The 24,904-nt window shown below is 35.8% G+C and overlaps 1 pseudogene; it reads left to right on the plus strand.

Annotated features, from left to right (window-relative positions):
• The first annotated feature begins 24,225 nt into the window (after nucleotides 1–24,225).
• LOC150025514 (small nucleolar RNA R71) lies at nucleotides 24,226–24,331 on the plus strand (annotated as a pseudogene).
• The last annotated feature ends 573 nt before the right edge of the window (nucleotides 24,332–24,904 follow it).

The raw sequence follows: 24,904 nt of genomic DNA on the forward strand, positions 1-24,904 counted from the left end.
CCATTTGAAAAACATTTTCAATTTTTTCTTAAAACATCTAAGTATAAAAAATCGGTTGTTTCGACAAAACAATCGGTTGTTTTAACTTAGTTTGAAAACATTTTACTTTCACAAAGATTGAGAATCCCTATGCTTTAGATTCGATCAAGGTGTGGATTACAACACTCAAACTACCCCAGAACTAAACCAACACAGCCAAGGCTTCAACATCCTTCAAAGGGTTTGGATTCTTCAAAGCTTGAACACCACTTGGTTCATCACAACACATAATAGCTGGAAAAATTGTACTTTATTTTTATTTTTGTGTCCGTTTTAACCTGTAAAAAAATTTCATATCCATTTCATTTCACTCATTAAAACAATCCAAAATCATTAAAATACCCTGATAATTATCCATTTCATTTCACTTAGTAAAACCATCCAAATCATTCAAATATTCATATAATTTAAAGTCAAACTAAATATTAAAGCATAAAATAGAACTTAGCAATTGAAATCTATATTGTTACTACAAAATAAAGCATAAATTACAATTGTAAATTAAAAGTTAACCAAAAGTACTAGAACTTGAAATGTACCATACTAAAATTACATAATAAAAGTAATACAAATAAAAATATTAAATGTGTCCCGTGAAGTAGAATTACCACTGATGTGATCCATAAAAACCTGTAAAAAAACAATGAATAACTAGAACATTTAGTATATAATAGAACTGTGAAATAATTAAACTTATAGTTTGGGATGCACTTCAAAGAAGGGATTGCTCATCATGCTCTAAAGCATATTGGTGGTGGAATTGACTTTTACCAATGGATGCATTGTCACATTGTTGCAACACCATGACAAGTTGTTCCTTTATGTGCTTCATTTCGTCCTCCAAGTATGCATACTTTTGCACAAAGTTGTTGATTTTCAGTCAACTTATCAGATTGAGAAGTATTGGTACCAGAGTAGGGCTAAGTGAGGGAAAAGACTCCTTGGCATAAGTTACCAGCCAAGTCTATCATACCATAAACTCGATCCATACTCTTCCCTCCAACAGCTTTTTCCAATCTTGAAGTTTTGTTGTTTGATCTACTTGGTGGACATCAGAGCTTGAGCCCTGAGAACTATTTGCTTGGAGGATCCTCAAACGCACATGATAGTTTTCCTACACAGTCATTAGGAGATGGAAATGTTAGGAAATTAAATTAGAAATTTTGAAAAACTTAGAACAGTAACTTACATAAGTTTCACGAGCACGAATATCAACCCAATCACCTTTCTTGTTTTTGTGGGTGGCCATGGGATGACCAATAATGATGCTCCTCATAATGTTGTACAATTAGAAGAATATATTTTGTAGAAGTAAAATGAATTACATTTAAAAAAGTGACGAGTACTTACCAAGGTCACTGCAATATCTGAATGTGATTATTGACCTGTGGAGTGCAATGCTCCACCAGAAGTTAAAGCTCTATTCATTTTATTTGGAGTTGATTTTTCTTTGAACTTTTGGGTATCCCAATAGTGTTAGAATATATGACCTTAAACGAGAGGGGGGGTAAATTGTTTAAGAGGGGTTTTTGAAAACTTTTTCAGCTACAACAAAATCCTTTGTATGAAATTCAATCATAAATTCAGTTAGCGAAGATATTGAGCACAAAATAGCAAAGCACCAGTAGAAAAAAAATCGGTTGTTTCTTTGATACAATCGGTTGTTTATACCAGCAAAGCAATAACAACTGAATTTAAATGAGTTTAAGGGAAGAAAGAGATACATAAACAGTTTATACTGGTTCACTCTTAAACCAAGAGCTACATCCACTCCCCAGAAGCCACTGGGCAATCCACTAAGCAATCAAAACAGATTACACACAAACCACCAAAGAAGTGACCTTGAACCCTTCAAGAAACACACTCTCTTTGGCACAACACACACCAAGAATGTTTATCTTGACCACCTCAAGAACACACAACACTCCTTGGCAACAACACCAGAATTTATAGATTATTCAGAACGAATTACACTTGTTTACAGAACAATCTGAAATCAACACAGATGTAATCCTATTCTACTCTCTCTTGAGAAAACCCAAAGGTTGATGTGAATGTTCAAAACTTGAAAGCAATCTCTCACAACTGAAAAAATCAAATATGTTTTTCTTGTTTGTTATAAAACATAAACAAACTATTTATATCTTTCAAAGATTGGTCAAAGCATTTAATCGAGGAATGTATTCAGTTGGAAATCATTTAAAGCACACTCAACTAACAAAACAAAATTTTGTTAGGATTTTCAAAAAAAACAATCGATTGAAACCACGAAACAATCGATTGTTTTGGTGTGACAGCAAGTTAACCAACCAAAACAGTTTTCAACATTTTCAAAAACACCTAAGAGTAAAACAATCGGTTGTTTCGACAAAACAACAAGTTGTTTTTCACTTAGTTTGAAAAACACTTTAATCTTAAAAACGTTTTAAAACACATTAGCTTTAGATTCAACAAAGAGTGGACTACACATTTAAACTACCCAGATCCTATCCTAAACACAACATCAACTTCAACCTTGCATCAAACACTTGGATTTGAATTCTTCAAAGCCTTTGATCACTCTTGATCAACAATCTCCCCTTATTTGATGAAGACAAATCCCTGATTGCTTGTGTTGGACTTTGTTCGAATATGAAGCAGTTCATGCAAAACAAAGACTTATGCAATACACAACATCTATAACAACAGGTTAGAATAACCCATTTAGCTTCTTTTCTACATAACCATTACAGCAGAGAAACCAACCAAAAAGGCAAACCATATTCAAACTATATAACATCAGCAACAACAGTAGAATAAAAACCACTTAAGCAGATAGAGTTTGCAGAGTTTTAGACAACACAACAAAAAATTCTCCCCCTATTTGTCTTCACAAATAGACTTTAGGAAGAGATAAAACAAAAATTGTTCCAGATAAAACAAAATATGAAAGGAAAGAGCAGTAAAGCTTCTACAGAGCAAAAAAATCGGTTGTCCCGAGCATTCAACCGGTTGTTTTCCTTCAGTCATCCTTGCCATATTGCAGCTCAAAGATTTGATATTGAACAACTTCAATCTGTTTATCAAGGGTCTGAAAGCGAGTGTCCATGCTCTGGAATCTGTTGTCAATGTTCTGGAAATTTGTAACACAGATCATGGAGATTTCTTTGATTTTCAGCAAAGCCATCAAGTTTATCCACCATGTATCTCTCAAATGAAGACATTGAGGGAATCCCATCCTCTTGATGTCCAACACTTGTTCCAGCATCAAAGTCAGTTGCAGGTTGTTCTTCATTGTGAATATTCATATCAACAGTTTGATCTTCTTCATCAAAATCAGCAGCTGCAACACTTGAGTAACCACCATGATCACCATCTTTGCTTACCCATCTTCCATTGATCTTGGTGAAACCCATTTTGCTTAGTGAACCATTGTTCACTTCTTGTGTTGATTTTACCAACTCAGAGGTTTCATCTTCAAGATTCACTTCAAAATAGAGTAGAAATTTATAAATTAAAACAGCGTAGGGGTAATGGTAGTCACTTAACCTCATGGACTTTTGCATATGCTCTTTGACGATATGAATCCAATTGATTTTGACTTTCTTCATGATGCAATACATATAGACAAGATCTTCTTCTGTTAGAACAGAATGGTTGCTCCCCCTTGGAGTTAGAATCCAAGTGACAATGAGAGCCAACACCCTCTCATCTATTTTCAGTCCTCCAACTAAACAAGTTCTTACTTGAGCTTGTGGATTCTTCAAACAGCTTTTGTAGTATTGAATCTCGTTGAAGTCTTCCATTACACCAATGTTTCCTTTATTGATTCTAAGACCAACATACTTCAAACTAGTTACAGCAGCCCATACATCATGGGTAATCTCCATGTCTACACCCTTAACATGTGAAACAAGATTATTTCCTTCAAACTTCAAGTTTGTGTAGAACACCCGAATTAGATCCGGATATATGTTCCCCTTCATCTCCAAGAACCTCTTTAGTAGTTGTTCCTTGAGAAGCCTTCACACATTGTCCAGCTTTTGGCTTTTCAACCAATCAAAGCAGACAACTTTTGGATTGTTGATCACTTTTGTACTTGTTTCAAAGCGATACCTCTCAATCAATTCATTATCTCCTGAAAACCAGCCCTCAAGCCTTCCTCCTGACCTCACAACCCTCGTTTTGATCCTCTTGGATGTAGGTGGAGTGGAATCCATGAAGGCAGAATGAGACAAAGGCACACACACAAGGAGAGAAAGAGATGTTGCAAGAGATGAGCCAATGGGTTGTTTATGTGAAGGAAAACAACTGCAACAGATTTTAAAGCAAATCATAAACCTTCCTTGAACCTTTGGTGATAGTGGGTTTCAGTCTTCAAGATAGGAAATTGGTCTAAGGTCTACACAGAAAACGTCAGCATAGAGCAGAAAACACATGGTTAGCACATGTGACTTTTGACTAGACATAAAGGCTCTTGAATTTCCAAAATATGGAATATATTCCTTTATGACAACTTGTAACTTCCTCCAGAACCAAATCAGGCTTTCAAGACTTCTTTATTGACTTAAGATCCCTTTATGATTGAGATCTGCAACAAAGAAAATGTATAGAGAAATTAAATCAATTCTTCACAGTGTTGTTAGAGGAGAAACAATCGGTTGTTTCGAGGAAACAATCGGTTGTTTCGAGGAAACAATCGGTTGTTTTTCTGCAATAGTTTGAAAGAATGTGAATTTCAAGCATAAACTGAGAAAGGTTCAAAATAGATGTAATTGCTCATAAAAAAAATGAAATTAATCATGAATTAGTAATTTGAAAAGTAAAGACAAGGAAGGTCTTATCCTTTTATGAAGTCCTTTCAATGAGTCATTGTTTGTGATCAAGAATGCTTCTTTTGGCTTTTGAAACAGCTTGGACTAGTACACATCCTTAATTCAGTTCCAGTCACAATCCTTTTCTTCCAAAAACTTGATCAGATGACTCGAAACTTCATGTTTCTCTAGTATCCCTGCATCAAAATGAATTCAAGCAACAAGATTTGGTCCCCTTACAAATGTGGGTCCATTTGATTTAGTTTTGTCATTTGAAATGTCACAACCTTTGGGAATCCATTTCATGAAACCTCTGGGAACAGAATATTTCCTTATTTTACAGAATCTGACTGAATGGCCTATTTTCATGCAATAAAAGAATGTAACAACCAGTTGTTTCGACTTAACAATTGGTTGTTTTCCTAGCAGTTTTGAAAAAGACTTTGAAAACTTATCTTGCTTGTTCTGTGGATTGAAACCAAATCCAACTCTTCCAAAAACACAATTTTGAGATGCCAAGACATCCTCAAAGTTGATTTACCCTTTGAAAGCTTATCCACAGTTCTAACAAGATAATGAACTTTCTTTTCATGATTTTCTCAATTTTCACAAACAAGAGAGTCACACACATGAGAAGAGTTTTTGCAATGCTTTTCAAGATTTTCAAAATCATTTTTTGATTTTTCCAATTCTTCTTCTAGTGATTTGACTCTGTTTTCAAGCCAGTTGTTCATTCCCTTCAATCAGTTGTTCAAGAGAGCCAATCGGTTAGCTTCTTCATGAATTTCTTGAAAAGCTTGAAGCAATTGACTGTAATTTTCAGCATTTGAAGAAGTAGAGGAAATTGCACTGCTTGCATCATCTTCCTTTTTGGCCATGAAGCATAGATTGAGACCTTTTTTTATTTTGCCTCCTTTTTCTTCTTGTTTGACTTTTTTGTCTTTGATTTCTTTATTTCAGTGGTACTCTCATGAATTGCTTTGAGTGTATCCCACATCTCCTTAGTAGATTCACATTTTGAGATCCTGAAAAATTCATTAGAATCCAAAGCAGAGGTTATTATATTTTTGGCAATGCAATCAAACTTGGCCTTTTCACTTTCTTCATTAGTCCATTGGGACCAGGTTTTTTAATAAAAGATCCACTCTTTTTAATCTTTGGAATGAAAGGGCCATTTTCAATTGCATCACAAATTCCTTGATTAATGATTCAACAAAGATTTTAATTCTAGCTTCCCAATACGTATAATTCAAACCACAGAACAAAGGTGGTTTTTTAATTGAAGCACCCTACTAAAAAGGTAGTTTTCCAGCCAAAGAGAAAAAAGGTTTAGGATCAAACTTGAGTATTTTTCAAGTACCAAGCTCTTGATGCCAATTGTTAAAATATATGGTCTTAAACGAAAGGGTGGATGAACTGTTTAAGAGGGGTTTTTGAAAACTTTTTCAGCTAGAACAAAATCCTTTGTATGAAACTCAATCAGAAATTCAATTAGTGAAGATATTAAGCACAAAACAACAAAGCACCAGAAAAAACAATCGGTTGTTTCTTCGAAACAATCGGTTGTTTATACCAGCAAAGCAATAACAATTGAATTTAAATGAGTTTACGGGAAGAAAGAGATACACAAACAATTTATACTGGTTCACTCTTAAACCAAGAGCTACATCCACTCCCCAAAAGCCACTGGGCAATCCACTAAGCAATCAAAACAGATTACACACAAACCACCAAAGAAGTGACCTTGAACCCTTCAAGAAACACACTCTCTTTGGCACAACACACACCAAGAATGTTGATCTTGACCACCTCAAGAGCACACAACACTCCTTGGCAACAACACCAGAATTTACAAAATATTCAGAACGAATTACACTTGTTTACAGAACAATCTGAAATCAATACAAATGTAATCATATTCCACTCTCTCTTGAGAAAACCCAAAGGTTGATGTGAATGCTCAAAACTTGAAAGCAATCTCTCACAATTGAAAAACTCTAATCTGTTTTTCTTGTTTGTTATAAAACATAAACAAACTATTTATATCTTTCAAAGATTTGTCAAAACATTTAATAGAGGAGCGTACTCAGTTGGAAATCATTTAAAGCACACTCAACTAACAAAATAGAATTCTGTTACGATTTTCAAAAAAAACAATCGATTGAAACCACGAAACAATCGATTGTTTTGGTGTGACAACAAGTCAACCAACCAAAACAGTTTTCAACCTTTTCAAAAACACCTAAGAGTAAAACAATCGGTTGTTTCGACAAAACAACAGGTTGTTTTTCACTTAGTTTAAAAAACACTTTAATCTTAAAAAGGTTTTAAAACACATTAGCTTTAGATTCAACAAAGAGTGGACTACACTTTTAAACTACCCAGATCCTATGATAAACTCAACAACAACTTCAACCTTGCATCAAACACTTAGATTTGGATTCTTCAAAGCCTTTGATCACTCTTGATCAACAAATAGTTCAGAAGTTCAACTCATTCCTACTCACCTATCTAAGTAGGTCGAACGAGCTTTGGCCTAACTTTGGTTAACATGTCATAAAGTCATTTTTTGACTTTGGACTCGTAAACCTATTTAATCTACCACTCATCCTCAGGTGCCCAAGTGACTCTATGATGAACTTCTACGACAAGTGCGCCGTGTTTTTCAGAAGTAATAATTGTCCCTAAGGACGGATATCGATCCCACAAGGAACAGTGAATTATCGAGTACAATAATCGCTAAATATAAAAACAGAACAATTAAAAGAGTTTTGAATTAATTGTGTTGGCACTGATCAATAAGAAAACAAACAAAGAATTAGTTGTTTCAATTGGAAAAATAAGGATTAGTTTCATCTCTCTCACTCTCAAGTATTTTGATTAGCATGTCAATATTAAGTTCTTTGATTGAAATTGATGCCCGTATAAAAAATCATTTATATCGATTCCTCGCATATAAAATCCTTAAGAATGTCCCCTAACTATCGATCCCTCGCATAATTATAAGAACAACTTAGAACGAAGCTTAGACGTTTAATAGCAATTAACATTTCAAGTCTATTCCTAGCACTCAAATATGTTAAGTATTGTTGTTTAGGTCTGAACCCTAAAAATACCTCCCGGTCAAATTTAAGATTCTCAATTTGTCACGGAAAATTAAAAAGTAAAACAAAAATACCAATAATCAATCAAGAACTGAATATTAATATATAAGATATCACCTCAATACATAAGAGTTTGAGCAGATTACTCCCAATCCCAAAGGGTAGAATTAGCCACGCATACTTCTAGCACCTTCCATTCTCCCAATTGGGTTACAATTCACTCTATGGTGTTTTCCTCTCAATCTGGCACACTAAGGTTGAGCCTCTAGCCCTCTATTTATCCTAGTTTTCTAGGGTTAGGTTGTTTATTGTGTCGCGCTAATGGGCTAAATGATAAAACATAAAAAAGGCCCAATCTTTCTTTACATCTTTTTCCATTCTGGAACCTTCTATCTTTATCTTTTAGCTCAAATCATTCATCTTTAATCCAAATCTCCAATCTTCCTTAGAAATCTGCAATTAACACCAAATTTGGGAATAAAATACTCTTATTCAAATAAAGATCATAAAAAATGTAAAAAGGTATAAATTCATAAATTAGGGATTATTTTATATGTAAATTAGCAATAAATCCTCTTAAATGCCTATATTTTAATATGAAATATTACTTAAATTAGACACTTATCACTCTCCCCAACTTAGAATCTTGCTTGTCCTCAAGCAAAGTAAATGAATATATTTGAATTTAAATATCAAACAGCTTAATTCACTAAACAACAGATCAAATTAGAAACTTATGATGCTTCCAAATTCAAATATAGAAAATTATAGACACAATCAATTTCCAGGATCAAATCAAAACAAATAAATGACAATTCATCAAGGAATATCTTCTCATATGCTCACGGGTAAGTGTTTCTCTCTATTTCACTTAATCATAACAAATCACAGTTGCTTTTCATTTCATCTTCAAATCACAAACATATTAGAAAGATGAATCTTGAGGTCTTTTACAGGGTTGTAATGAGGCTGGGCTTCCAATAAATATTGGTTTTTCTTAGATAACAAAATGCACATCTTAAAGAAGAAGAACATACCTACAATTCAATTATAGAGAACATATATGTTATCTAATTACCACTTTCTTTCGATGTCACTTTTTTCCTCATTTTCTTTCTTTTCATGATTTTCATGAAAATTTTTTCTATCTTTCTTTTTCTTCTTTTGTTTCTCTTTCTTTTTTTTTTTTCTTTTTTTTCAATAATAGGAAAATATTCTTCCTATTTTCAACTTTTTGAACTTTCAAAATCAGAACCAACCATTCCCTTTTCTATATGTATTGCATCTATGTTCTTCTTCCTTAGACATGCTAAAGGGTAGAAAATTATATCAATAAAGGTTAAGGTGCAATATTAACAAAAAATTTCTTGGCTAAAGGGTATATAAAAAAAATGGAATTCTAATATAAAGGTTGGCTTTTTGGCCCTGGCTCCTAATTAACACAAACAAATGCCTCAATCATCTTCATGCTCTTTTATGATGCAACAAAAATTAAAATTAAGAACCACAACTGTCAATTCATCAGTAAAACTCTCAAAACTGTTTAAGGTTCACACACTCACTTGATTTAAATGGTCTCATTCCTTTTTGTCTTGTCATTATCTGTCCTAATCAATCATCCTGTTAAATTTTCATGTATCATAATTTTAACTACATTTGAATAGGGATTCAATCATATTTTCTTTTCTAACCTGTGTCTAATTCATCTCACTACTTAATATTTAAACACAAATTCTTTTTTCCACAATTCAAAATTAATATTCTAGTTCTTTTTAATTTGAAAAATAAATAAATTAGAAAACAAACAAATTAAAACTGAAATTTAGTCAAGAAAGATAATTCAAGACTTAAAATTACCAAACTAATAAAACAGAAAATTTATTCAAAATAAGCAATAAAAACAAACCAAACAAATAAGCAAATAAACAGAAAACAAAATAACAAAAAAATAAAATAAAAAAAAATAAGAAAAAATTCAAATAACTGAAAAGAAAAGAGAATTAGAGAGATAAAACCATATTTTTGTTCAATCCTTTATTCTTAAGAAGTCATCCAGCATTTTGTTAAAATTTTTATCTACAGTCTTGCTTCATTTGCTGGATCTGCCCCCCTGAATAATAGAACCTGTCCCCAGGTCAAAAATACATAACCTACAAAATGATTAGGAGGCATATAGGATTTTTTTTTTATTATTCTTATTTACTTTTGTTTTTTATTTTTTATTTTAAATAAAATCAGCAAAAGTAATAAAACAACATAAAACTAAAATGTGGACTGGGTTGCCTCCCAGTAAGCGCTCGTTTAACGTCATCTAGCTTGACGCCTGCTTATTTCAAGATGGACAACTCTCTTTGTTGCATCATGTTGTATGCATTCTTCTTCGTTACAAGAACATCTTCAACCACACCATAAGGATCTTTGATGGATCTTTTTGCCAACTGCATCTTCGTGGGTTGAACCTCCAAATCGCCTAAATACAGTGCAGCCTTGTCCATAGATAAAACACCTATAGACACGGGAAGATTAAAACCTCCTAAGTTCTTAGAATTTTGAAGCAAGTCCCTTTGAGTCATGACACTGCATCTAGCCTCCAACTCTCTATTTCTCTCTTCAATATAACTCCTATTCTTCAGAAATCTCTCAAATGTTGAATCTTGCTTCAGATTTCCTGCAAAATAATTCCTAGGGAGCAATTTGTCAAAGAATTTTCTGTCCTTCTCTGTTTTTGTAGGACGATGAGGATATGATAAATCTTTTTTAAGAACACTTCTCTCCTTATTTTTAATTTTTTCTTCCTCACTTCTTTTCATTTCTCTCTCTAACTCCTCAATCTCATCTTCTTTTTCAGCTATTACCTTATTGCAATGCTCTTTTGGGTTGGTTTGGTTGTCAACTGAAAACTGGCCACTTTGTATTTCTTCAAATTGTTTAGTCACTTTTCCCATTTGGATCTCTATATTCCTGATCGTTGTCATGTTATTTTCTTCCATTATCACAAGCTTTGTTAGGGCTTCTTCAACTTTACTAATTCTTTCAAGCATGGATGAATCCTCAACTTCAGATGAATTGTTCAGATAAGAACAGTGACCATTAGGATGATCACCTCCACAAAAATCACACATGATTGATTGACTCTGGCTTTGAGATGAATGCACAACATATAACTGTTGGGGCAATTTAGCCATTTGTGCGATTAGTTGCCCAATCTGCTGTGTCAGAATTTTATTTTGAGCCAAGAGTGCATCTTCTAACGACCCTTCCTTCTGAGTATTTTATCTATCATGTTGGGCTTGATAATCAGTTGACACCAATGCAACAATAATCCTTGTCGCTTGTTCTACATCAAGTGATGGCATTTCATGAAGGTCTTCTTGAATCATGTAAGAAAAAGTGGTGCGGAAGCTATGAAGGTGTGTGAGCAAGATCCTCCTAAGAGTGGTGTTGATCTTGAAGGTGCATGATGTGTATGAAGCTAGGGAGGTTCGGCCAACCCAAGGAGAGGTGAAGGAGATGAAGTTAGAGCCTAGAATTCTAGGGAGAAGCAAAGCTTGGCACAAAATGGCAGCATAACTTTACTCACTATAAACTTGGAAAATACAAGAGATAGCCTTCCTATTTATAGGCTATTTGGACGTAGAAACTAAGCTAATAGCTAATGAAATGGAAGCCAAATGAAATGCAAATCCTAAGCCATGTGCCATGACCGGTCACACATAGAAAGCTTCTAGAAAGTTTCACTCAAATATGCTTTCTACACTACTATAATTACTAAGTACCCCTATTGAGCCTTTATGCAACATGTACAAGCCTTCTCTCTTCCATCCGTGGCTTCATTCACTTGGGCTTGAACATGTTTAGCCATTGATCTTGTGAGAGGACCTAGACGGTCTAGTTCCACATCTAGACGCTCCATGGGTAGACTCCCTTCACGTCCTAGACGCTCCTTTCTTGTAGCTAGACGCTCTTCTTGGTCTAGACATTCTTCATGGTTTGGGCTTTGGCTCCCTTGGCTAGATGTGCTTGGCCCTCTTCCATCATCCCCTCCCCCTTGGAAAGGATTTGTCCTCAAATCCAGCTCGTCTTCGTCATTGGTACCTACAAATGGAGAAAGGTCAATTACATTAAAAGTGTCATGTACTCCATACTCAAGAGGTAGGTCCAATTTATATGCATTGTTATTGACTCGCTTGAGGACTTGAAAGGGTCCATCACCTCGGGGACTTAGTTTGGACTTCCTTTGAGTTGGAAATCTATCTTTGCGAAGGTGAAGCCAAACTAAGTCTCCTTCCTCAAAAATTATTTCTCTCTTCCCCTTATTGTTGTATTTTGTGTACTTCTCATTTTGTTGTTGTATTTGGAGTTTAATCTTCTCATGCATTTTCTTTACAAAATCAGCTTTGATTACGCCTTCCTTATGCACAAAATCTTGTGGATTAGGAAGGGGTATCAAATCCATGGGTGTGAGAGGATTAAAGCCATATACTACTTCAAAAGGAGAAGCATTAGTAGTCTTGTGAACTACTCTATTGTAAGCAAATTCAATGTGGGGCAAGTACTCATCCCAAGATTTGTGGCTGCCCTTCATGATAGCCCTAAGCATAGTTCCAAGAGATCTATTGACTACTTCGGTTTGCCCATCCGTTTGAGGATGACAAGAAGTTGAAAATTGTAGTCTTGTTCCAAGTTTACCCCAAAGAGTTTTCCAAAAGTGGCTTATAAACTTGGGATCTCTATCGGACACTATACTTCTAGGGAGACCATGGAGTCTCACCACTTCTCTAAAGAAAAGTTTAGAAATATTTTAAGCATCATCTACTTTGTGGCATGGAATAAAATGGGACATTTTGCTAAAACGGTCCACTACCACAAATATAGAGTCATGGCCTCTTGCAGTCCTAGGAAGTCCTAAAATGAAATCCATGCTAATGTCTTCCCAAGGAGCATTTGCAATCGGCAAAGGGGTGTAGAGTCCATGCGGCATTGTTCTAGACTTTGCTTTTAAACATGAGATGCATCTAGAACAATGTCGTTGGACATCTTTCCTCATGTGTGGCCAACAAAATTTTGCTTTTAAAAGATCTAGAGTCTTATCAACTCCAAAGTGGCCCATGAGTCCCCCCTCATGTGATTCTTTGACAAGGAGTTTCCTATGTGTTCCTTGGGGAATACAAAGTTTTCCCTCTTTAAAAAGATATCCCTCGGACACATAGTAACCTCCTTGCGCTCTATGTAGACATTGGGCATAGATGGATGAGAGTTCTTGATCTTCTTGGTAAAGCTCTCTTATGTGGTCAAATCCAAGAATTTGGGCACCCAATTTTGAAAAGAGTGTATGCCGTCTTGAGAGAGCATCGGCCACTATATTGGTGCTTCCTTTCTTGTATTTGATTACATAAGGAAATTGTTCAAGAAATTCCATCCATTTAGCATGTCTCTTGTTGAGCTTGTGTTAGCCCTTTAAATATTTTAAAGACTCGTGATCACTATGGATGACAAATTCTTTAGACACAAGGTAGTGTTCCCAAGTCTTTAGGGCTCGCACAAGAGCATAGAGCTCTTTGTCATAGGTGGGGTAGTTGAGGGTGACACCATGGAGTTTTTCACTAAAATAAGCAATGGGGTGTCCACCTTGCAACAAAACCGCACCTATGCCTACCCCCAATGCATCACACTCTATCTCAAAAGTTTTGGAAAAATTTGGGAGAGATAGAATGGGTGCATTGGTGAGTTGAGCTTTTAACCTTTGAAAGGCTTGCTCATGCTTTTCATTCCAAAAAAATGCAACATCTTTCTTAACAAGTTCATTCAAAGGAGAAGCTAGACTAGAAAAATTAGGCACAAACCTTCTATAGAAGCTAGCTAACCCATGAAAACTTCTTACATCACTTACATTTTGTGGAGTTGGCCACTCGTGGATGGCTTTGATTTTCTCGGGATCTACATGCACCCCCTTTTTGTTTACTATGAAGCCTAAGAAAACTACACTATCTACACAAAAGGTACACTTATCCCTATTTGCAAAAAGGCTATTTTTCCTAAGCACTAGAAGAACTTCCCTAAGGTGGCTTAGATGGTCTTCTAGGGTTTTACTATATACTAAGATATCATCAAAATAAACTACTACATATTTACCTATACAATCCCTCAAGGTGTGATTCATAAGCCTCATGAATGTACTTGGGGCATTAGTAAGCCCAAAGGGCATCACCAACCACTCATATAATCCAAATTTGGTCTTAAAAGCGGTTTTCCACTCATCACCCTCCTTGATTCGAATTTGGTGATATCCACTTTTAAGGTCAATTTTGGAGAATAGAGTTGACCCATGCAATTCATCAAGCATATCGTCAAGCCTTGGGATTGGATGCCTATACTTGATGGTGATGTTGTTGATTGCTCGACAATCACAACACATGCGCCATTTTCCATCCTTTTTGAGCACCAACAAGACAGGTACAGCACAAGGGCTTAGGCTCTTTTGAACCCAACCCTTCTCCAACAAGTCTTGAACTTGTGATTCTATCTCCTTTGTTTCCTCGGGGTTGGTTCTATAAGCAGGCCTATTTGGTAGGCTTGCCCCCGGAATGAAGTCAATTTGATGTTCTATCCCCCTAAGAGGAGGAAGCCCAATGGGCCCCTCATGGGAGAATAGATCTTCAAATTCACTTAAATGATTTTCTATTTGAGGAGGTAAAGTCATAAGGTAACTACTTGTGGCAGTGCATGTAAGTGCTCCTTTACAAAAGATAAGGCTTGGTTGTTCAACAAGAAGCAAGTTTTCAAAAACGTTTTCAAGGGGCTTCTCTTGTTGACCAAACTTGTGGGAAGGAACACTCTTCTCCCACGCCTTCCTATCCCTAAGGATTTTCTCTTTTTCTAGCGCTCTTTTTTTTTGTTTTCCTCATCCCTCTTTTGTTTCATTTGTATTTGGTCTTTTACCACTTGAGAGTGTGGTAAAGGACTAAGTACAAACTTTTTATACTTATGGGTGAAGGAAATTTCGTTAGTGAGACCATCATGCAAGGTTTTCTTATCAAATTGCCATGGTCTCCCTAATAAAATATGGCAAGCTTCCATAGGTACTACATCACACAAAACCTTATCTTTGTAGTTCCCTATGGAAAACTTGATTTCCACTTGCTTGTCTACATGTAGTTCCCCATTTTCATTAAGCCATTGAAGTTTATAAGGTTTTGGGTGAGGAACTACTTGTAGCTTAAGCTTCTCAACCATCCTAGCACTACAACAATTGCAACTAGATCCACTATCCACAATGAGAGAGCATATGTTTTCTAAAACATTGCATCTTGTATGAAATATGTTCTCTCTTTGTGTTTCAATGGATGTGCTAGGGTGATTGTTGAGGGTTCTCCTAATCATAAGCAATTCTCCCTCTAGTGGAGCTACCCTCTCATCCTCTCCCCCCTCCTCTCTCTCACTAGGCTCATCCTCGCCACTAGTGTACTCGTCTACACCCTTAAGAAACAAAGTCCTTTGGTTTGGGCATTGTGCTTGCACATGCCCTCTTCCATAACACTTGAAACACTTGACATCTCTAGCTCGGATGGGTGGGGTGGAGGTTTCTTTGGTAAAAGGTTTGGTAGGTTCTTTTGGTTTTTCTTTGGATGTACTACCCTCCCTTCTAAACTCTTTCTTGGGATAAAAGTTAGAGTAAGGGCTCACCTTTTGACTTGATGTTTTGCGTAAAATTTGTTGCTCAACTTTAATGCAAAGTTGAACCAAATCATTCAAGTCTTGATAAGGTAAGAGCTCCACTCTATCTCTTATCTCAAGTGATAGGCCACTAAGGAACCTAGCTTGATGGAAGAGGCCCAAGCACAAGCCCACATGCAAGCCCACCAAAGGGTAGATTTGGGCCAACCATAGAGTTATGGCCAAGAGGATCCAAGAAGACGTTCTTTTACATGTTCAAATGCCATAAACTCTAGTGTAGAGTAGACTTTAATTTCTTGTCAAAATTAGCATAGGAACTTTATTTGTAATTTTCTTAGAATTAATTTTGGCACCTAAAACACCAACCTAGGTAAACTTAGAGTTTCTAAAAAAAACCTCTAAATTTACCAAGGCCGGTCTAGAAAGCCCATGGAGGGGGTGAGCATAAAAACTAGACACACCCCTCCCCATGTGCTCATTTGTGCACCCATGTGCCATGTGCACCCATGTGCTTCACATTTACATTTCATTTGGCTAGCATTAGGGTTGCATTATGGTCCTCCTTAGCCTATAAAAGGAGGAGCCTACACCTTGTATTTTCAAGTTTATTGTGAGTAAAGTTATGCTGCCATTTTGTGCCAAGCTTTGCTTCTCCTAGAATTCTAGGCTCTAAACTTCACATCCTTCACCTTTCCTTGGGTTGGCCGAACCTCCCTATAATCATACCTATCATGCACCTTCAAGATCAACATCACTCTTAGGAGGATCTTGCACACACACCTTCATAGCTTCCGCACCATTTTTCTTACATGATTCAGAAGACCTTCATGAAATGCCATCATTTGGTATCAGAGCTATGGTTCTTCAAGATGAGTTGCTTTTGGTCTTTCATTTTTAGTTCTTCTTTACTTTCATCTTGTTCATCTTATTTTCCATAATTGTCTTGCTGTTTTTTACATTTTAATTGTTTTGGTGTGCTTTGTGGAAGATCCAACTGAAGCACTTTTGTTCAATTGTTCTTGAACAAGTTCTTGTGCAATTTGTGATAGGATTCCATACACCTTTGAGTTGCTATTTTTCTTTTAGGCTTTTGAGTCTTTATTGCTTTCATTATTTGGTTCATATTATGCTTTGAGTCTTTAATTTTCTGAATCTATACATGTTTTGTCAAGTCATGTTCATCCATATTGTCAACAATTCATAGTAGTCCTTTTATCTGGCTTGATTGTTTCTTGATTTTGGGTCTCTTTAATTGCTTGAATCTGCTGTTCTTTGCTCTTTTGGTGCCTTTTTAATATTTGTTTGAGTTCATATTGTGTTTAGATCCTACACAATTCTATTTCACAAATTTCCATTGTGTCTCAACTTTGGTATCTTGCTGTTTTTGTTTCCAGTTTTCAGAATCCCCTGTTTCAGATTTTCTGTGCTGACTGTTTTGATCCAGAAAAATATTTACACTCATAGGAAAATTTTGATTCTCTGGAATTTGCAAGTTTTAAGTGTTATAGAAAGGAAAAAAAAAGAATTAGTCCAAAAGAAGCAACATAAAAAAAATGATAAATCTTTTAAAATCAGTGTGCAAATCTGAGGCGCTACAGCTGGCGTAACTGAACACCAAAATTGCAAAATTTATTAAAACAAATTGGTGCATGCGTTTTGAGTGATTCCAAAGCCAGATTTTAGATAAGATCTTGAATATCTTGCATATCAAATTTCAGAATCATATCTTAAAAACACAGCTCAGCATAAATTGGGGAAAAACACGTTTCTGGCCCACAACATTTTCCAGTGGTGCTGTTTTTTTATTTGGTCATCTAAATCTAGTGCCATTCTTAGGATTCTTTTGTGTGCCTACCTTTATTTTGGTCCCATTTTTTTTCTTGCTTAATATTTCTTGAACCTCTTTCTAGTTGTCATAATCTAACTCCTTTTGGTGGTACTGTTTTATTCAATTAAATTGTTTCTTGCTTTTGTTCTTTGACCTCTAATTTGGGTGCTGGAATTTATTCTCCTTTGGTGCTTATGTGAATGGAAACTTGACTTGGTTAAGGTTTAGCCCTTTGATAGGTGCTGGAAATTGGAGAATCAAGAACTTCATTCTAAGGAGAAGACAAAGACAAAGCCGAAGCAAACTTTCTCAAAACACTACACACATTTGGAGGGCTAACAAGCAAAGACAACAAGGAAGTGCACTTAGCAAAAAGAGGATCAACAAAGGGAGTTTTTCTTATTTTTCTTACAACTTAATTTTTGTTAATTACCTCTTAATTACGTTTTAGACAGTGAGTGTGTCTTCAAGGGCTCAAAGTGTCCAAGAAGCCTCACCTAGGGCCGACTAGTATAGAATTCTTAATTAGCAATTGTTATTTGTTTGTAATTTCCTTTTCTTTTGCTTAGTTAGTGACGCTTTGCATGGTTATTTTGTTAAGTTTGTGTTAAACCGACTAGCTTTGTTGATTAGTAGCTTGCATTGTTTTCTTTCATTGAAAATTTGATTTCTCAACTTAATTGTGTTCTAAGTGGTTTACTAAGAGAAAGTTTTGTGTGAAGACATTGAGGGATAGTTTTTGGCTAAGGCAAAGGCTTGGTATTTAAGTAGTCCTTTGTGACTCACCTCCCTTACCTGGAAAACTACCTTCTTTGACTTTCCTAAGTTTTCTCAAGGTAAAATACTTGTATACACAAAGCTTTAGCCATGTCTTATTCTTCTCATTCTACAAAGTCTATTGGAAGTGAATTAAAATCTTTAAAAACTCTTTTGAAAGAAGTTTCACAAACTGTGCAATCAATTGCTTATAGACAATTGGAGAGTGAGACTAAACTTAATGTTTTGACTAAAGCAAAGGATGAGAAGTCTCACATTCTAAAAAAATTACCTTCTCATGCATATATCTCTAAAGATCATGATTCTTTTGGGGAGGGAAGCATTAGAGTAAATGATTATTATCAAGCACCCCCTAGAAGACATAGAAGAGATAGAAAAGAACAAGAAAACCCAAGAGAGGTTAGGGTAGACCAACCCCATTTCCATGGAAAAGAAAATATAGAAGCTTGCGTAGATTGGGAAATGAGGGTAGAAAAATTGTTTGCTTCCCATAAAGAAAGAAAGGAAAGAAAAACACAAAAGAAGAGAGGGGAAGTCGAAAGGGAAGCTAAAGAAAAAGAAGAAAAAGAAAAGCATGAGAAGACCCTTGAAGAACAAAAGGCGTGGGAGAAGAGTGTTCCTTCCCACAAGGTCATTCAACAAGACCAAAGATTTAAAAATACCTTTGAAAATATGTGTCTTGTTGAACAACCTCAAAGCCTTACCTTTTGTAAAGGAACACTTGCAAGCCTAAGTGAAAAAGAAGAGTCTTTAAAAGAAGCTTGCATAGATAAAAATGAAATAGATTATTTCTCATATGTTCTAGGATATCACCAAGTGAATGTCAAGTTTTTTATAAGCATCTACAAAAACAATTTTTTATGTGAAGTAGTGCCTAAAGAAACTTGTCATGTCTTATTGAGACAACCATTGCAAAGTGTACAAATCCTTATAAACAATGGTTGTCACAACGAGACTATCCTTACACATAAGAGAAAAAGTCTTCATGAAGGAGAACTCATGGGACAAATTAGAGTTGATAAAACTCTAGAGCTTTTAAAAGGAAAACTTTTGTCCCCCATGAGAAAAGAAGTTCAAAGACATTACCTTAGGTACAATTCTTGTTTTCAAACTACGCCCAAGGCAATGTCTCATAAACTCTATACTCCTTCACCTTTTGCAAATGATCCTTGGGAAGATATAAATTTCATATTAAAACTCCCTAGGACAACAAAAGGTTGTGATTCAATCTTCATGGTTATGGATAAACTCTTCTCTAGAGAAGTGATACATCTTCATGGTTTATCTTCAAGCATAGTGTTGAATAGAGTTCCAAATTTCGCAAACCATGATTTGAGGATTTCCTTTGGAAAACTTGCAACTAAATTGCACACTTTAAATTCTTATCATCCTCAAACGCATGGTCAAAATATATTTGAAAATCTAGCTCTTTCTACTATGCCTAGAATAATCATGAAGTGCACACACAACTCTAGAGGTGAGCAAACATACCATAAAGTAGTTCACAAAACTACTTATATTTCTACTTTTAAAGTTATGTGTGGGATCAATCATCTTTCTCCTTTTAAGTTGTTACCATCTTCTATAGGATTTATGCCTAAAGAGAAAGTAACCACAAATGAACATTTTAAAATACATAAGATGATTAGAGACCACACACAACCATTAAAAGAGAAACTTTGTCCAAGGTTGCCAAAACCAAAAGAAAAACAAAAATGGCAACCTAGTAAAATTAATTTGCAAACTAACACCTATGCCTTATTTGATTATTTCTATAGGTGGACGTTTGATCCAGGAGGACAAGCTTTGGCGAAGCAAAAGGTTGCTATCCGAGATCAAGTCTGTAGATCTGAGGATAGATCTTCTCAAGAAGGAGGAGATGATGGACACCATCCAGCCACATCCATTCCCCTAGCCATGAAGAAGAAGAAGCAATGGATTTGAGGACAAATCCTTTTCAAGAGGGAGGGGATGATGGAAGAGGCCTAAGCACAAGCCCACATGCAAGCCCACCAAAGGGTAGATTTGGGCCAACCATAGAGTTATGGCCAAGAGGATCCAAGAAGACGTTCTTTTACATGTTCAAATGCCATAAACTCTAGTGTAGAGTAGACTTTAATTTCTTGTCAAAATTAGCATAGGAACTTTATTTGTAATTTTCTTAGAATTAATTTTGGCACCTAAAACACCAACCTAGGTAAACTTAGAGTTTCTAAAAAAAACCTCTAAATTTACCAAGGCCGGTCTAGAAAGCCCATGGAGGGGGTGAGCATAAAAACTAGACACACCCCTCCCCATGTGCTCATTTGTGCACCCATGTGCCATGTGCACCCATGTGCTTCACATTTACATTTCATTTGGCTAGCATTAGGGTTGCATTATGGTCCTCCTTAGCCTATAAAAGGAGGAGCCTACACCTTGTATTTTCAAGTTTATTGTGAGTAAAGTTATGCTGCCATTTTGTGCCAAGCTTTGCTTCTCCTAGAATTCTAGGCTCTAAACTTCACATCCTTCACCTTTCCTTGGGCTGGCCGAACCTCCCTATAATCATACCTATCATGCACCTTCAAGATCAACATCACTCTTAGGAGGATCTTGCACACACACCTTCATAGCTTCCGCACCATTTTTCTTACATGATTCAAGAAGACCTTCATGAAATGCCATCATAGCTATTGTGGTATCCTCCTCTTCTCTAATGGAGGCTCTCATCATGTAGAGCTCCATTTTTTGTCTATACTCTTCCACACTCATGTTTCTTTGTTGGAGTCTTTGGAGCTTGTCCATCAACTCCCTATGGTAGTAGGAAGGTATGTGTCGGCGTCTTAGGGCTCCCCTAAGGTCATTCCAATATGTAATGGGAGGTCCCTATGAAGACGCCTTTCTCTTTCGAGAGAGGTCCACCAATACATGGCATTCCCTTGGAAGCTAAGGGCGGCTAAGGGTACTTTACGTTCCTCACTTACCCTATGGCAAGCAAAGAGTTGCTCTACCTTCATTTCCCAATCTAGATATATTTCTACATTTTCTTTTCCATGAAAATGAGGTAAGTCTACTCTAGTTTCCCTTGGCACCTCTTGCTCCCTTTGCCTATTCCTTCTAGGGGGTGGTTGGTAGTAGTCATTAATTCTAAGGCTTCCCTCCCCTAGAGACTCATTGCTCCTAGATGCATGAGTATGAGTTTTTTTTTATTTTTTTGATTTTTGTGATTTCTCTTCTTGAGCTTTAGCCATCTCATTGATTTTGTTCTCATTCTCCAATTGTCTAAAAGAAATTAATTGTACCGCTTGTGATACTTCTTTCAAAAGAGTTTTCAAAGATTTTACTTCACTTTCAATAGACTTTGGAGAGTGAGAAGAAGAAGACATGGCTAAAACTTTGTGTATATAGGTGTTTTACTTTGAGAAAGTTTAGGAAAGTTAAAGAAGGTAGTTTTCCAGGTAAGGGAGGTGAGTCACAAAGGACTACTTAAGTACCAAGCCTTTTCCTTGCCAAAAACTATCCTCCAATATCTTCACACTAGACTTTCTCTTAGTGAAACACTTAGAACACAAATAAGTTGAGAAATAAATGCAAGAAAACAATGTAAGCTATGTATTCAACAAAACTAGTCGGTTTAACACAATTTAAACAAAACTAACCATGCAAAGCGTCAATACTTAAAGCAATAGAAAAGCAAATACAAACAAGTAACAATTACTAAACAAGAATGCTATACTATTCGGCCCTAGGTGAGGCTTCTTGGACACTTTGAGCCCTTGAAGACACACTCACCGTCTAAAGCGTAATTAAGAGGTAATTAACACAAATTAAGTTGTAAGGAATTTAAGAAAACCCCCTTTGTTGATCCTCTTTTTGCTAGTGTCACTCCCTCTTGTTGTCTTTGCTTGTTAGTCCTCCAAATGTGTGTAGTGTTTTGAGAAAGTTTGCTTCGGCTTTGTCTTTGTCTTCCCCTTAGAATGAAGGTCTTGATTCTCCAATTTCCAGCACCTATCAAAGGGCTAAACCTTAACCAAGTCAAGTTTCAATTCACATAAGCACCAAAGGAGAGAAGAAATTCCAGCACCCAAATTAGAGGTCAAAGAACAAAAGCAAGAAACAATTAAATTGAATAAAACAGTACCACCAAAAGGAGTTAGATTATGACAACTAGAAAGAGGTTCAAGAAATATTAAGCAAGCAAATAAAAGGTACCAAAATAAAGGTAGGCACACAAAAGAATCCTAAGAATGGCACTAGATTTAGATGACCAAATAAAAAAACAGCACCACTGGAAAATGTTGTGGGCCAGAAACGTGTTTTTCCCCAATTTATGCTGAGCTTTGTTTTTAAGATATGATTCTGAAATTTGATATGCAAGATATTCAAGATCTTAGCTAAATCCTGGCTTTGGAATCACTCAAAACGCATGCACCAATTGTTTTTAATAAATTTTGCAATTTTGGTGTTCAGTTACGCCAGCTGTAGCGCCTCAGGTTTGCACACTGATTTTAAAAGATTTATCATTTTTTTTCTGTTGCTTCTTTTGGACTAATTCTTTTTTTGTCCTTTCTATAACACTTCAAACTTGCAAAGTCCAGAAAATCAAAATTTTCCTATGAGTGGAAATATTTTTCTGGATCAAAACAGTCAGCACAGAAAATCTGAAAATAGGGGATTCTGAAAACTGGAAACAAAAACAGCAAGATACCAAAGTTTAGACACAATGGAAATTTTGTGAAATAGAATTGTGTAGGATCTAAACACAATATGAACTCAAACTAAAATTAAAAAAGCACCAAAAGAGCAAAGAACAGCAGATTCAAGCAATTAAAGAGACCCAAAATCAAGAAACAATCAAGCCAAAAAAAAGGACTACTATGAATTGTTGACAATATGGATGAACATGACTTGACAAAACATGTATAGATTCAGAAAATTAAAGACTCAAAGCATAATATGAACCAAATAATGAAAGCAATAAAGACTCAAAAGCCTAAAAGAAAAACAGCAACTCAAGGTGTATGGAATCCTATCACAATTTGCACAAGAACTTGTTCAAGATCAATTGAACAAGAGTGCTTCGGTTGGATCTTCCACAAAGCACACCAAACAAATTAAAATGTAAAAAACAGCAAGACAATTATGGAAAATAAGATGAACAACATGAAATTAAAGAAGAACTAAAAATGAAAGACCAAAAGCAACTCATCTTGAAGAACCATAGCTCATGATACCAAATGATGGCATGTCATGAAGGTCTTCTTGAATCATGTAAGAAAAAGTGGTGCGGAAGCTATGAAGGTGTGTGAGCAAGATCCTCCTAAGAGTGGTGTTGATCTTGAAGGTGCATGATGTGTATGAAGCTAGGGAGGTTCGGCCAACCCAAGGAGAGGTGAAGGAGATGAAGTTAGAGCCTAGAATTCTAGGGAGAAGCAAAGCTTGGCACAAAATGGCAGCATAACTTTACTCACTATAAACTTGGAAAATACAAGTGATAGCCTTCCTATTTATAGTCTATTTGGACGTAGAAACTAAGCTAATAGCTAATGAAATGGAAGCCAAATGAAATGCAAATCCTAAGCCATGTGCCATGACCGGTCACACATAGAAAGCTTCTAGAAAGTTTCACTCAAATATGCTTTCTACACTACTCTAATTACTAAGTACCCCTATTGGGCCTTTATGCAACATGTACAAAGCCTTCTCTCTTCCATCCGTGGCTTCATTCACTTGGGCTTGAACATGTTTAGCCATTGATCTTATGAGAGGACCTAGACGGTCTAGTTCTACATCTAGACGCTCCATGGGTAGACTCCCTTCACGTCCTAGACGCTCCTTTCTTGTAGCTAGACGCTCTTCTTGGTCTAGACGTTCTTCATGGTTTGGGCTTTGGCTCCCATGGCTAGATGTGCTTGGCCCTCTTCCATCATCAAGAGCCATCATTGTGCCGCCAGCTGCAGCATCTAGGAGCATCTTTGTGTTAGATCTGAGACCGGTGAAAAATATGCTCAGTTGAGCAATATCTTCAAACCCATGATTTGGGCATTTTCTAAGTAACATTTTAAATCTTTCCCATGTCTCACAGAATCATTCATCTACTCCTTGTCTGAACACAAAAATTTCAGACTTTGCTTTGATGTAGCGAGAAATTGGAAAAAATCTTTGCAGAAATTTTTCCTCTACCTCCTTCCAACTAGTGAGACTCTGATTTGGAAGTGATTTGAGCCAATCCTTAGCCTTTCCTGCCAATGACAAAGAAAACAAACGCATATAAGCATTTTCAAGATCACTTGATTGAAAGCCCATTGTTCCCACCAATTCATAAAATGTGGCACACTAAGGTTGAGCCTCTAGCCCTCTATTTATCCTAGTTTTCTAGGGTTAGGTTGTTTATTGTGTCGCGCTAATGGGCTAAATGATAAAACATAAAAAAGGCCCAATCTTTCTTTGCATCTTTTTCCATTTTGGGACCTTCTATCTTTATCTTTTTAGCTCAAATCATTCATCTTTAATCCAAATCTCCAATCTTCCTTAGAAATCTGCAATTAACACTAAATTTGGGAATAAAATACTCTTATTCAAATAAATATCATAAAAAATGTAAAAAGGTATAAATTCATAAATTAGGGATTATTTTATATGTAAATTAGCAATAAATCATCTTAAGTGCCTATATTTTAATATGAAATATTACTGAAATTAGACAC

Source organism: Phaseolus vulgaris, chromosome 8 (assembly GCF_051622355.1).
Source record: "Phaseolus vulgaris cultivar YP4 chromosome 8, ASM5162235v1, whole genome shotgun sequence".
In the NCBI taxonomy this organism is placed as follows: Eukaryota; Viridiplantae; Streptophyta; class Magnoliopsida; order Fabales; family Fabaceae; genus Phaseolus; species Phaseolus vulgaris.